Below are 13,715 nucleotides of genomic sequence, written 5' to 3' on the forward strand. Positions count from 1 at the left end.
CTCCTCTCCCTCTTCCGCGGATAACGCGGAGGACAACTCGGCCTGCGGCTCCGGGCGGGAGGCCTACGGCTGGTGACGGCGAGAGGCCACGTGTGCTGGTTTCTCTTCATCACGCACAAATCTTTCGCCTTTTACTAAAGATTTCCGTGAGAGGAACACTCCTGAGTTTGTGCTATTTTTGGATGCTCCTCCGCGAGGCGCGACTTTTCTGTTCTTAAGAGAGCTTGTTGATGACTTGTTGCCATGTGTCCCTGGTTTGTGACTTGTCGGGTACATGTGTTATAGAGTGTGGACTGTCTCCTTGCTTGCTTAGCTAGGCAATTACATAGCTGTTCTGCGAGTGCTCGGCAATTAAACGGCGATAAGAGCCTTCAGCACGTAGGTAGCTACCGTGGCAGAGGACGTGGGGCTTTGTGGGTGGAGCTGAGGTGACGGCCAGAGGTCCCGGGGAAGCGTCGAGGGCCCGGACCAATGGCGCGGGACCGAGTCCGGCCGACTCGCGATCGGATTCCGGCCCCTGGCGGCGGCGCCAGCTGTGGCCAATTTTCAGGCCATCGCTCCGGCCTTTGGCTAAGATCTAGAGTTTGAAGACGGAGAAGCGATGACGACAACGGCGACAGCATGCCGACCCATAGGTGCGGCTCAAATACGGTGAGGTTCGAAATGGAGGACATGGACAAGAAAGGTAGACCTGGATGGGTTTGTGAAAGATGTGCTAATGGGTGGATTGGGGGTTGAGGCAGGTTCTGTGTATTGTTTGCAGGACTTTTCAAACAGAGGTTTTTTTGATGTCACATTTTATTCTGAGGGGATTGCCAGAATTTGCACGCGCGCTATGTGGAGTGCAGGGAGGCGGCGGTTTTGCAGGGCATCAGAGTGCTGTTGCTCTATGCTCAGGCCCTTAGACCTTTAACGGTGCACTTGTATAATCCATATGCACGGGAAGAGGACCTAGTGTGCTTTTTGAAGCGATATTGTGTGGATGTGCGGGAAGGGGTTAAACTGAAGAACAAGTATGGGATTTGGAACGGCAAAAGAAGGTACATGGTGCGTTTCAAGCAGGATCAGCAGGGAGTGGGAGGCTATGTTCACCCACCGGGTTCCTTCTCCATAGGCCCTGATAAAGGGTATCTGAGTTATCCAGGACAGCCCCTGTACTGCAGACGGTGTGGGCTGTTTGGGCACTTGAAAGACATTTGCAGCACAGAAAGGTGTAGGCATTGTCAGTCGGCGGAGCATACAACTAAGGATTGTAGGGCTCCTAAAATGTGCAGCCTTTGTGGAAGCAGGGAACATTTGTTTCGGGTGTGTCCTGATCGGCCGCGTCCTCCGCCAGCTGGTTCAGGAATGTGCTGGAGGACAGAGATTTTGGGGCAGGCATGAAGAAAGGTGCCTCTAGGGGGCCTATGCAGCAGAGCGCGCCTGCTGCTTCTGCAGAGGCCCCAAAGCGTAATGGAAAACCTGGAGAGGGACAGCAGCCGGGGGTGGGCCTAGAGCGGCTTGGGGCTTCTGCCTCTGGAGAAGGTGTTACGGGAGCTGGACTGGGGGAAGGTCCGGGCCAGGCGGCAGGAGTGGGAGCTGCTGCGGAGCATATTCCTGTTCCAGGGTTTGTGGAGACACAGGCACAGGACATAGGCCAAAGGGAGGCTCCGGATCCGGGGCGGGTGGTGGTGGTGAATTCGGACCAGGGCTTGGATCCAGCTGCGGGACCCGTCCCTCCGGAGGATCGGCAGTGGACGGTGGTGGTGGTCCATGTCCGGAGCTGGCTACTGGATCCGGGCCAGAAGTTACTTTGGGCCAGGATGAAAAGAAAGTCCAGGGGCCTGGGCGCAAAAATACCGGGGCAGGGTATGTCCAAGTGTTTGGGGTGGGGGCCTTTTTGGGTAAGGACGGGGGCAGCGCGCCGCCTACTGCGAGGTGGAGGCTCCTGCGGGATGGGCGGCCGTTGGGGTGTCGCAGGAAATGTTTTCTGCCTCTGGCAAAGGTTTGGGAGCGGGCTCGGATTCGACCGAGGTGGGGCCACTCTCCTGGCTCCGGCGGACCTGCCTGCGCCGAAATGGGGGACAGCCCATGCTCAGGGAGGAGCCAATGGACGCCTGGGTGGCGGTATCCCGGAAACGCCGGACATTGGGAGAGGGCGACTGCCCAGGAAGGTGAAGACAGGGGACGAGGGAAGACGGGAGATCAGATGACCCTGGGGAACCGGTTTGAGGTGCTGGCGAGCCCTCAGGGAGTCTCTGGACTCGGTATATTTGGATGAGGTGATGCAGATGGAGATGGGATCTCCATCCGCATGGTTAGAGGGGGTGGGGTAGAGGCTTTGGTGGAGACCATGGGGATGGTTTTAGGGGGACGGGGGAGAAGAAGGGAGGGGCAAAAAGGAGGAGGGGGGCAAGAAAGATGATGCTCCGGGTGTGGTAGGGAATGAAAGTGGAGCTGGGGCTGGGCTCTAAATGGTTACGGGTATATTTAATTGTTTTTCAAAAGGCAATAATGCAGATTACAGTGGTGACTGCAAATGTTCACGGGCTTAGAGACCCGGTCAAGAGAGCCGCTGTTTTTGCCTCTCTGGTTGCAATGAGGGCAGATGTATTTCTACTGCAGGAAGTGCATCTGAGGGATGAGGAGGATGCCCAAAAGCTGTCTGAGGAGTGGGTCTGGGGCCTTCAGCGTGGTCAGTGGGAGTGTGCACTCCAGTGGCGTTGGGATTATGTTCAGGGGAGCACCTTTGGAATTGATGATGTGGTGAGGGTGGTGGCGGGAGGGTGATTTTGGTGGATTTTAGCTTGCAAGCAACAAATTTAGGCTCATTAACATGTACGGGCCGGCAAAGAAAGGGGAGAGGTTAGAGGTATTCAGGATGCTGCCTGGGCTCCTGACTACAGCTAGATCCACAATCTTTGGGGGATTTTAACACGTCCTTGGACCGGGTGGCTGGTGCTGGTGCTCAGGCGGGGGTGCTGGGACTGTGGACTATTCCACCAGGCGCTGGCGGAGGTCGTGGCGGATTTCGGCTTGGCTGATGCATATCGGGAGATGAACCCAGGAGGGAAGGCAGAACATGGCGAAATTCCAGAGGGGCAGCTAGTCGCTTAGACTATTTCTTTGTAAGCAAGGAGCTGAAGGGGTTGGGATGTGTTGCTCTCCCTCATGGTTTTCTGATCACGATATGCTGAAGCTGACTCTGCAGTTGGATGGTCAGAGCTGGGGCCCAGGGTACTGGAGACTGAACGTGGAGCTGCTGGCCAGAGAAGGGTTTAAACAGGCTTTAAGAAATTTTATAAGGCAGTTAGGCGCTGCGCCTTTTACCACACTGTAGGGGAGTGGTGGGATGCCGCAAAGATTAGGATGGGGGTGTTTTGTAGGAGGTTCGCCAGCACAGTGAGGAGAGAGAGAGGGCAGAGGTGCACAGGTGGGAATGCTCGCTGGCTTATCTTCATGGCCGGCTAAATGCTGGAGGTGAGGTGGACCTGGCGGCATATGAAGGTATTAAATACCGTTTGAGGGAGTTGCTAGAAAAGAGGGCCAGGACGGTTGCTTTTCAGGCCAGAGTCAAAGAAATGGAGGAGGGAAAACCCTCGTCGTATTTTTCAGGCCATGAAGGCTAGGCGCAACGCCGCTGCAATCGGGGGCTGAAGGTAGATAAGGGATGGTTGCAGATATACAACCGATGCTGAGGCGGCGGAGGCCTATTACGCGGACCTGTTTAGTGTAAGGGCGTGTGATTTTGAGGCCCAGGAGGCCTGTCTTAAGGCCATAGCCAGAAGATTGGGTGAGGAGGAGGCTAGGAGCTTGACTGTCCGTTGACTGTGGAGGAGGTATGGGAGGCCTTGCGGACAATGAAAGAGGGCGAGCCTCTGGGTCAGACGAGCTCCCAGTGGAGTTCTATAAGGCCTTCTGGGACGTGCTGGGGCAGACCTGGTGGAGGTTTATAGAGCGTCTTTGGAAATGGGGGTAATGTCAGACTCGATGAGGAAGGGTGTGGTTGTGCTTTTGCATAAGGCAGGTGACAAAACGGACCTGAAAAACTGGCGGCCCTAACTCTTTTAAACAGTGACTACAAAGTAATGGCGAAAGCGCTGACTAGGAGGGTGAAGAAGGTGATGAGCTCCTTGGTAAGTGGGGATCAGACCTGTGGAGTTCCTGAGCGATCCCTATCCTGGAATTTAGTGCTGGTGCGGGATGTGCTGGACTGGGTCAAGGAGAGAAACCTGCCGTTGGCCTTGGTTAGTTTGGACCAGGAGAAGGCTTTTGACCGGGTCCAGCATCGTTCCTCCTCCGGGTGTTAGATCGGATGGGATTTGGCAGAGTGTTCTGTGGGTGGCTGCGCAATTATATAATCGTGTGTACAGTTGCATACGGATAAATGGGCATCTCAGCAGGGCGGTGATGCAGGCCGGGGGTGCGGCAGGGTGCCCTTGTCACCGCTGCTTTATGTATTGGTTATAGAGCCGTTTGGGGAACTGGTAAGGCAGGACGCAGGGGTGGATGGGGTGCTGATTCCCGGGGCTGCGGGGAGAGGCTCAAGATACAGCAGTATGCTGACGATACAACGGTCTTTGTATCTTCACAGGCATCTTTGAGGCGTGTACGGGCCTGACTGAAGTATACACATCGGGCACGGGGCAAAGGTGAATTGGGAGAAGTCATCGGTTTTTATGGCGGTAAATGGAGAGAGGGCACAGGTGATGGTGGTGGGTTTGCACAATGTGAGGAGGGCATGAAAATACTGGGGGTGAAATTCTTTGCTGAGCGCAGTGCAGAGAGAAATTGGGAGGCGAAGTTGGCTATGGTGCGCATGTGCCTGGGGAGGTGGGCGCAGCGCAAAATGTCGCTATCGGCTAGGGTGATGGCAGTCAAGGCAGCTTTACTGCCGTTAGTCTTGCACCTGGGGTACGTGTTCCCGGCTCCGGCTAGGGTAAGGCTGGCTCTCACCAGGGCTGTGTTTAAGTTTCTGTGGGGAGGGACATACGAATATGTGAGCCGGGAGCAGATGTACATGCCGGTGGCGAAAGGGGGGCGGGATGTCATCAGACTGCCGTTGAAGTTGGAAGTGATGTACAGCAGCATGGCTTGCAGGTGCCTGCTCGAGAAGGTGCCGCACAAGTGCTTTTATTTTGTGCGGCTGTACCTAGCTTTTGCGATGCGGCGGTTAACACCGTTATCACACGTGGTGCCCAGGGCGGAACAGATGACCCCAGCGTACAAGGCTGTGGAGCTAGCACTAAGGAGAGAGCCAGATTTGATGGTGAAGGAGGTGGTGCTGAGCCACCGAGAGTGGTACAAAGCTGTGGTGGCGCGTCAGGCTGTGGCCCCAAGCATGGTACCTCTGGGGATAGACTGGGGCAGGGTGAGCAGCGGAAGGGCTCCGGGTGGGGTAAAGGACATCCATTGGAGGTGTGCATTGGGGAGACTGCCGGTGAGAGAGGTGCTCCACAGGCACGGGTGTTCCCAGAGCTCGCTCTGCCCCAGGGGGTGCGGGGTATCGAGACAGTGTGGCACGCCTTTGGGCTTGTGCCTTCGCCAGGGCTTTTGGGGACTGGTGCAGAGGCAGTTGCAGAGGGCTGGGTTGGGGTGGAAGGTAGGGGGAGAGGAGCTCCTCTACAGGAAAAATATGGAGGGTTTGGGCTCGGCCAAGGCACAGTTGGTGTGGGATGTGTTGGGGTACGGGAAGTTGGTGTTGTGGGAGGACAGGAGGGAGGTAGAGAGGAGGCTGGTGAGGGTGATGACGCCTCTCCAGCTGTTTTACAAGTTAAAGGGGAGGGTTGCAGAAAGAATAAGGGCAGATGGGGTAATGAGGGGCTGGGAGTGGGTGCAGGAGAAATGGGGAGGGTTAGAGCGGGTTTTTGTGTAGACCACGGGAATGTCTATGTATGGGGAAAAAGAAATGTAAAAGGGAAGGAAAACGGGTAATACGTGAAATGGAAATTAAAAGGGAAGGTGGTAAAGAATAAAGTACAAATGTATGTAAAGTACAATGTATATACTTGGGATGGAATGGTTGTGTGTACTTTTGTGTTTTGTGTAGGCGATGATGTGGTTTAGCTCCGTTCAACGTGAAGTGGCTCTGAGATCAAATCTGATTTGGTCACTTAGCTTGATGATCGGGTAGGCTTGCAGTTGTGAGCCTAACGGATGGAGATACGAGCTGAGTTTTGTAAAAAAAAAAAAAAAAAAAAAATCTGTTCTTATCAGTTTAATATCTGATACGTCCCCTATCTGGGGACTACATATTAAACGGATTTTTGAGACTGGGAGTCGGAGAAGGAGCTTGCTCCGTCCGCTCCACGCATCGACCCGGTATTGCAGTACGTCCGGGAACGGTGCGCCTCTATTTTCGGGTGCAAAGGAAATGCTTCTGCTTCTGCTTCTGCTTCTGCTTCTGCTTCTGCTTCTGCGTGGAGTAGACAAGCAACTGAGTCCTTGTGGGGGTTTTTTTTTTTTTTAAATGAAATAAAAGAAATAGTTTTATCGTGTGTGTGTCGTTCTTTCTTTCTTTCTATCTATCTATCTATCTATCTATCATTCTCCGTCAGCTAGCTAGCTGGGTGAGTGAAGTTGGTTAAGTAAGTCAGCTAGCGAGCCGGTTTGCAGCGGTCCGTGGCTCGCTTGCGCCCTCTGCCAGTCGGGCGGTTATAGCGTCTCCTCTCCCTCTTCCGCGGATAACGCGCGAGGGGACAACTCCGGGCCTGCGGCTCCGGGCCGGGAGGGCCTACGGCGGCTGGTGACGGCGAGAGGCCACGTGTGCTCGGGTTTCTCTTCATCACGCACAAATCTTTCGCCTTTTACTAAAGATTTCCGTGGAGAGGAACACTCCTGAGTTTGTGCTATTTTTGGATGCTCGTCCGCGGACGGGGCGACTTTTCTGTTCTTAAGAGAGCTTGTTGATGACTTGTTGCCATGTGTCCCTGGTTTGTGACTTGTCGGGTACATGTGTTATAGAGTGTGGACTGTCTCCTTGCTTGCTTAGCTAGGCAATTACATAGCTGTTCTGCGAGTGCTCGTGCAATTAAACGGCGATAAGAGCCTTCAGCACGTAGGTAGCTACCGTGGCAGAGGACGTGGGGCTTTGTGGGTGGAGCTGAGGTGACGGCCAGAGGTCCCGGGGGAAGCGTCGAGGGCCCCGGACCAATGGCGAGCGGGGACCGGGTCCGGCCGGACCCCGCGATCGGATTCCCGGCCCCCTGGGCGGCGGCGGCCAGCTGTGGCCAATTTTCAGGCCATCGCTTCTCGGCCTTTTGGCTAAGATAGGCGGTCCGGATTGGTACTTGTTACTGATTTATAATCTTGCTGTATTGTGCAAACTGTATTATGTTTCTATTTTGTCTTTGCAGGTTTTTTGAGTTGCCGGAGGAGGGGGTGTTTGAACGTCGGGGAACGGGGGTAAGGCCCTTCGGGGCACCCAAATAATATTTCTGTTTTGTATGAATTAACCTGCTTTTCTATTTTGAATTTTCAAGGGTTCCAGGATGTCGGCGGCCAGGGTCGGGTCCAGGAGGCACTGCTGTGCACGGTTCCTGTTCCGCGAAATGGAGGGGAGGTTATGTGAGCTGTCTCGGCTGGATTTTTCCCGGAAGATTCTCAGGGATCTTCTCGGTTTCACTCCAGCTGAGATAAACTGCATTGTTAATCTGCCACAGCAGAAGGGGTTCGATGTGAGCTTTCGGGCGGCGCCTTTGTTGGCGTCGTTGTGGAACAAGGTGGAGAAGGTAAGTGAAAAACTAACTATGTTCACCATTGAGAAGCTGACTGATGATACTGTGAAAACGATCATTGTTAGGCTGTATAATGAAACGGTGGAGGAGGCCGACATTGTAACATGGCTAGGTCGATTTTGTTTGGTGCGGGGGCAACCGCAGAAAGTGGTAGATGTGGATGGAATTTGGACCTGTGCTTGGAGAGTACCGGTGAAATTGCTTAGTGACCCGAAGGGCTACGCAGGTCTACGCCACCTGCCCTCAATCATAGATTTGGGGGAGAACCGGGGCCTCATTTATTATCAAGGCCAGCCTAAATTGTGTAGGCGGTGTGGGGCCTATGGACACCTGGTTGAGGCATGTAAACTGATTGTGTGTGCGAAGTGCAAGGAGGTGGGGCACTGGGCGGCCGGTTGCCCAAATGGAAGAAGATGTAATCTGTGCGGGTCAAATGCACATTTGTTCCGGGATTGCCCGGATTCTTTTGCAAATCGAGCAAAGCGAGGGAGACCATCTGCTGGGCCTAGTGGCCAGATGGAGGGCCAGGTGCAGGGAGATCAGGAGGGAGTAGAGAAAAGGGAGGAGCAGGGACCGCAGGAGGGAGCTGGGAGAGAGCAGGATCCTGGAGCGGATCAGGAAACGGAAGAAGGGGGAGAGCGGGATCCCGGAGCGGATCAGGGAGCAGAGAGGGGGCAGGGAGCTGGGAGAGAGCAGGATCCCGGAGTGGATCAGGGAGCTGGATCGGAGCAAGGAGGGAAGGAAAATGAGGGGAAGCAGGGGAAGAGGGGTTGGTGCTTCGCAGGGGGAGAAGGCAGGGGAAGGGAGTAAAGAGGCAGGTATGACTGAGGAGGGGGAAGGTAGTGGGGTAGGCCGGACGGTGGCTGGGGGGGGGGAGAGTGAGGGAGCTAGGGGGGGAGGGGAGAGCCAGAGGCAGCTCCAGGGTCAGGTAGAAAAGGAGAGAGGTGGTGACTGGGCGCCCCCCACTGGAAGAGGGAGTGTAGCGACAGTGGCAGAGACCTCAGGGGGAGAGTCCGACTCTGAGTCCTCATCTATGGTCACTGTGGGCTCCGGAATGGATGTGGGAGGGGAGGAGATGGAGCAGGACGTGACCTCTTTAAAAGGCGGCAGACTTTTTGGAGCCTGAAGAGGAGGGAGAGAGTAAAAGGGCAGAGCAGGGGCAGGATGGGGGCTGTTAGGGAACCTCTCAGACAGTGGGTCTGGGGGACCTCCCGCTGTACCGGAGATGGCGCCAAACGAGTGGCCATATGCGGAGGGAATGCATGAGCCAGACATCCTCCGGCTTGAGGAGGACGGGGTGGGTGAACCGCCCAAGCGTGTGGAATAACACGCTGGGGAGAGAAATGGATATAGTGTGGGTTTTTGGTTTGGATGGTCCCCTTTGGGTTTTCTACTTTCTTCTAATTATGGCTACCAACATACCACTAAAAATAGCGACCTTAAATGTGCGCAGCATCAGGACGCCGGTGAGGGCGCAGGCAGCGCTGTTATATCTGGCCTCAGTAGGCGCAGACGTGCTGTTCCTGCAGGAGTGTGGCCTACCATTCCGCTCCTCCTACAGGGAGTGGGAGGAGAGGTGGCCGCATGGCCCCTCCATCTGGAGCGGGTCTGAGACAAACAGGGCTGACGGGGTTGGGGTACTTGTGCACAACAGTAGGGTGGTGGTGAAGGAGTGCACAGTGGTGAGGCCAGGGAGAGCACTGTCTGTCACTTTTAGTTTTTGCGGCATAACGTTTCGTGCGGTAAACGTTTATGCTCCAGCGTGTAAGCAGGACAGATGGGATCTTTTCCAGGATGTGGCCCCATACCTGCTGGGGAGAGCACCAGTTTTGTTTGTGGGGGATTTTAATTGTATCATGGAAAGAGAAGGTAGAAGAGGAACGGGACAGGGGTTCCGAATAGATAAGACCTCTGTGCAGGTGAGGAATATGGCCATTGATTTTAAATTGAGGGATGCTTTTAAATCCGTACATCCGACTCTTCCGGGTTTCACCTGGAACAGTCCGGATGGCCTAAAGTCATCACGCATTGACTTTATGTTTGTGCGGGAGTGTGAGGCGGAAGCGGTGTCGCTGACGCCTGTGTTTTTCACAGACCACTCCTTACTTTTAGGCTCCCTGATTTTTAAAGGGGGCTTGGGGGTGGGAAGGGGGGTGTGGAAACTGAATTGCTCCCTTTTGGAAGAGGAGAGGGTAGTGAGGAGGTTCAAGGAGATATATGGGCAGTGGCAGTCACTGCAAGACCTTTTTGGCTCCAGAGCGGAGTGGTGGGAGGAGACAAAAAAGAAAATGAAGCTTTTCTTCGTCACGGCTGGGAAGGAGAGAAGGGCAAGGGAGAAGAGGGTTTTGGGGGGCTTGCAGAGGCGTCTAAATAGATACACCCGTTTAGTCCAGCAGGGGTTTGATTTCAGAGAGGAGCTGGAGAGAGTAAGGGAGGAAATGGCCACAATAGCCTCTGCCAGGAGCAGGGAGGTCATTTTAGGTGTAGGGAGCGCGAGGTGGAGGAGGGGAGACCTGCTCGCGATATTTTTTTAAAAAAGTAATGGCTAAGAGGGTACTGTTCAAAGGCCTCCAGGACAGGGATGGGGGTGTCGTAAGGGGGACTGAGGGGCACCTAAAAATCGTTGAGGATTTTTACTCGGACTTGTTCAGTGAGAAGGTGGTGGACGAGCAGGGGATGGAGGAGCTGTTGGGTCTGGTGGACCGGAAAATCCGAGATGGAGCAGCTCTGGAGGCCGATTTTAGTCTCGCCGACCTGACGGGGGCGCTACAAACTTTTAAGAGGGGGAAGTCCCCGGGGCTGGACGGGCTGCCCTTGGAATTCTATACGAAATTCTGGGGGTTGGTAGGACCAGATTTAGAAACGGTTTTTAAAGAGTTTGAGGGGCGGCAGCAGCTGCCTGAGAGTTTTAGGAAAGGGGTGGTGACACTCATTTTTAAGAAGGGCGACGCAGCGTGCATAAAAAATTGGCGACCGATAACGTTGCTAAATTTTGATTGCAAGCTGTTTAGCAAAATTTTAGCGCTACGCATGAAAGCGGTCCTAGGGGAAGTGATACACCCGGATCAGGCCTGTGCCGTGCCAGGGAGGAGGATCACGGACAGCCTGATATTGGTGAGGGACGCTATCTGTCTTGCGAGAGACAGACAGTTGAAATTGGCGGTCGTAAATCTAGATTTTGAAAAAGCCTACGATCGGGTCTCGCACCAGTACATGTTCCGCGTGCTGCAAAAGATGGGTTTTCCGGCCGGGTTTATAGCACGGGTGGGACTGCTCTATGCGGGCGCAGAGCAGCTTTTGGTTAATGGGTACCAAACGGAGGCAGTGACATTGAGCTGCGGTGTCCGCCAGGGTGTCCGTTATCCCCACTCCTGTTTGTCTGCTGCATCGAACCACTGGCACAGGTCCTGAGAAGGGACGCCTGGATTTCGGGACTGAAGATCCCGGGGAGTGGGGGGAGGAGGCCAGGTGTATCCTGTACATGGACGACGTGACTCTCCTGTGTACGGATAGTCGGGCGGTGAGGAGGGCTTTAGAGCTCACGGAAGGGTTTGGCATAGCATCAGGGGCTAGGCTAAATAAAGAAAAGACGGAGGTCAGAGTCTTTGGGGACTGGCCAGAGAGTGAGCGCCAGGAGCTCCCCTGGTGGTGGGAAGGGGGACATGCGGGTTTTGGGAGTAAATTTTGACTCCCGGGGCTTGGGGAAGGAAACTGGGAGGGAGTGGTGGAAAAGGTGGAGAGGAAGATCAGCTTCTGGAAGCTGAGAAACCTGACGATGGAGGGAAGATCCTAGTGATCAAAGCGGTGATCTTGCCCCTGTTATTATTTATTGGAGTGGTGTTTGTCCCGTCGCGTCTGGTGTTGTCCCGTCTGGAACGTGTTGTTTTTCGTTTTCTGTGGGGGGTGGGTGGGAGAGGCTAAAAAGGGAATGGGTACATAGGGAACCAAAGAAAGGGGGAGGGGGTCCCTGACTTTACCGTGTCCTGTTGTGTCAGTTTGTTGCGTTGCATGTGGGTTGTGTGAGGGGGAAAACAAGGCCGCGTTTTTGTACGGTTTTTATGGGGGGTACATGAGGCGGTTGGGCCTCTGGAGAGTGCCGTTAACGGTGCCCGTGGCCTTGAGATGCCGGTTTTTTATAGGCCCATTCAAGCCTTTTTAAAAAAACATGGTTTGGAGGGGGTCGGGGGTGAAATTTTAACTGACCACCGCAAAATTTTGTCCTTTGTGCAGGATGGGGACCCAGTGTGTCCAGTGCGCGGGATGGCACTAGGCCAAGCCACGGACGTTTGGGCGGCAGTGACCCACACCGACCTGCTCAACCGGCACAAAGATCTAGCGTGGTGGTCGGCCCATGGAGTCCTGCCTGTGAGGGCAGTCATGCACGCGCGGCGTCTGGCTGCAACTGCGCAGTGCCCCAGGGATGGCTGCTCCCAAGAGGAAACGGTGAGGCACATGCTGCTGGACTGCAGGTTTGCCAGAGATTTCTGGACAGTGGCCCGCCCTCAGATCCAGCAGGCGCTGGGTGGAGGGATGGACTGTGAATGGGTCCTGAACGGTGGCAACGGGAGGCAGCAGCTGGGCGCCGCAAAATGGAGGCGGGCATGGATTACTTTGAACTGTGCCCGGGAGGCGATGTGGGTCGTCAGATCGCTGGCGACCCTGGAGAGGCGTGTGCTGTCACCAAGGGCCACATGGCAGATGACTGTGGGCTTCATCCGAGCCTACATGCGGCGGGACTGCCGGCGGTGGGGGAGAGAGCGGGCCTGCGCTGCGTGGGGCACTGCAGCATGGCAGACATGGGGCACGGACTGAAGGGAAAAATGGACTGGATCTTTGTGTTGGTGGAGTGGGAGGGGTGGAGTCGGATTGGTAGGAGCGCACCCCGTTCTGCACAAATATTTCAGTGGAGGCTGGTGGGAGTGACAAGAGGGGAGGGATTGTTTTATTGTACCAATGCCGGTTTTTATGTTTTAATAAAGGCTGGTCCTTGGGGTGGGGAAAAAGAAGGGATTATTTATTGTTATTTATTGTTATTTATTGGTTTTTATTGTGTGTTTTATTGGGTCGTGCCAAAAACTGTTTTTTATTCCTTTTGTATGGCACAAAGCAGTAGACCCAAAGGAATGACAAGGTAAATGTTGATGTAAACTTGTCGTGATATAATAAAAAATTTTCAAAAACAAAAAAAATCTGTTCTTATCAGTTTGTTGTGCAGGACCACGATGTGAGTACGTGGTTGGGCAGGTATGGTCTTGTTAGATCTGAAGCCCGGAGAGTCCTTGATGAGGACGGAGTCTGGACCGGAGCCAGGAAATGGCTGGTCCAACTCAAGCCCGACCCCTCTGCACCTGGGGGGGTATGCCACATCCCCAGCACCATCACGCTGGGGAGACACAGGGGGGTGGTGTTTTATTACGGCATGCCCAAGCTGTGCAGGAACTGCGGCGAGTTAGGTCACTTAGCCGCAGCCTGCACAGTGGTCAAGTGTAAGTCGTGCGGCGGCGAACACGAGACCAGGGCATGCCGTGACCCGAAGCCCTGTAACCTCTGCGGGGCGAGGGGGCATCTCTTTAGAGATTGTCCCCTCTCGTACGCGAACAGGGCTCGGAGCACCGCCCCCCCTCCACCGTCTGCTGCCCCCCCTCCGGCCCCGCTCCCCCCGCCTACCCCCATGCCACGCACCAGACCACCCACCCCTACCTCCTCCCAGCCTGGAAGCCCAACCCCACATGCACAGACCCCAGCACAAGACCCTGTTAAAGGATCTGGAACAGCAACCTCCTCTCAGGGCCCTCCAGGGACTGGGGGGAAGCCTGGGGCAAAAACACCTGCCCCCACCTCTCCAGGACGGAACCTCCCAGGCAGTCAGGAGGGGAGGCCTGTGGGTGCACATGGTCCGGGGGTGAGTAGGCGCCTCAATAACCAGGACTTGGTAAACCATAAACTCAATAACATCTGTAAACAAATAGCCAATAGTAATATAGGAAAATAAACACACAT

General features: G+C 54.8%; 3 non-coding genes across 3 annotated transcripts; all 3 read left to right on the forward strand.

Annotated features, from left to right (window-relative positions):
- Window positions 1–90: 90 nt before the first annotated feature.
- Window positions 91–202, forward strand: LOC135246319 (U5 spliceosomal RNA). The gene has a single exon (XR_010327612.1). It is a non-coding gene; the product is annotated as a U5 spliceosomal RNA (small nuclear RNA).
- Window positions 203–6,148: 5,946 nt separating this feature from the next.
- On the forward strand, window positions 6,149–6,334 carry LOC135246316 (U2 spliceosomal RNA). Its single transcript, XR_010327610.1, has one exon. It is a non-coding gene; the product is annotated as a U2 spliceosomal RNA (small nuclear RNA).
- Window positions 6,335–6,744: 410 nt separating this feature from the next.
- LOC135246317 (U5 spliceosomal RNA) lies at window positions 6,745–6,858 on the forward strand. Its single transcript, XR_010327611.1, has one exon. It is a non-coding gene; the product is annotated as a U5 spliceosomal RNA (small nuclear RNA).
- Window positions 6,859–13,715: the final 6,857 nt, after the last annotated feature.

The sequence above is a fragment of the Anguilla rostrata genome, unplaced genomic scaffold (genome assembly GCF_018555375.3).
Source record: "Anguilla rostrata isolate EN2019 unplaced genomic scaffold, ASM1855537v3 scaf0173, whole genome shotgun sequence".
In the NCBI taxonomy this organism is placed as follows: Eukaryota; Metazoa; Chordata; class Actinopteri; order Anguilliformes; family Anguillidae; genus Anguilla; species Anguilla rostrata.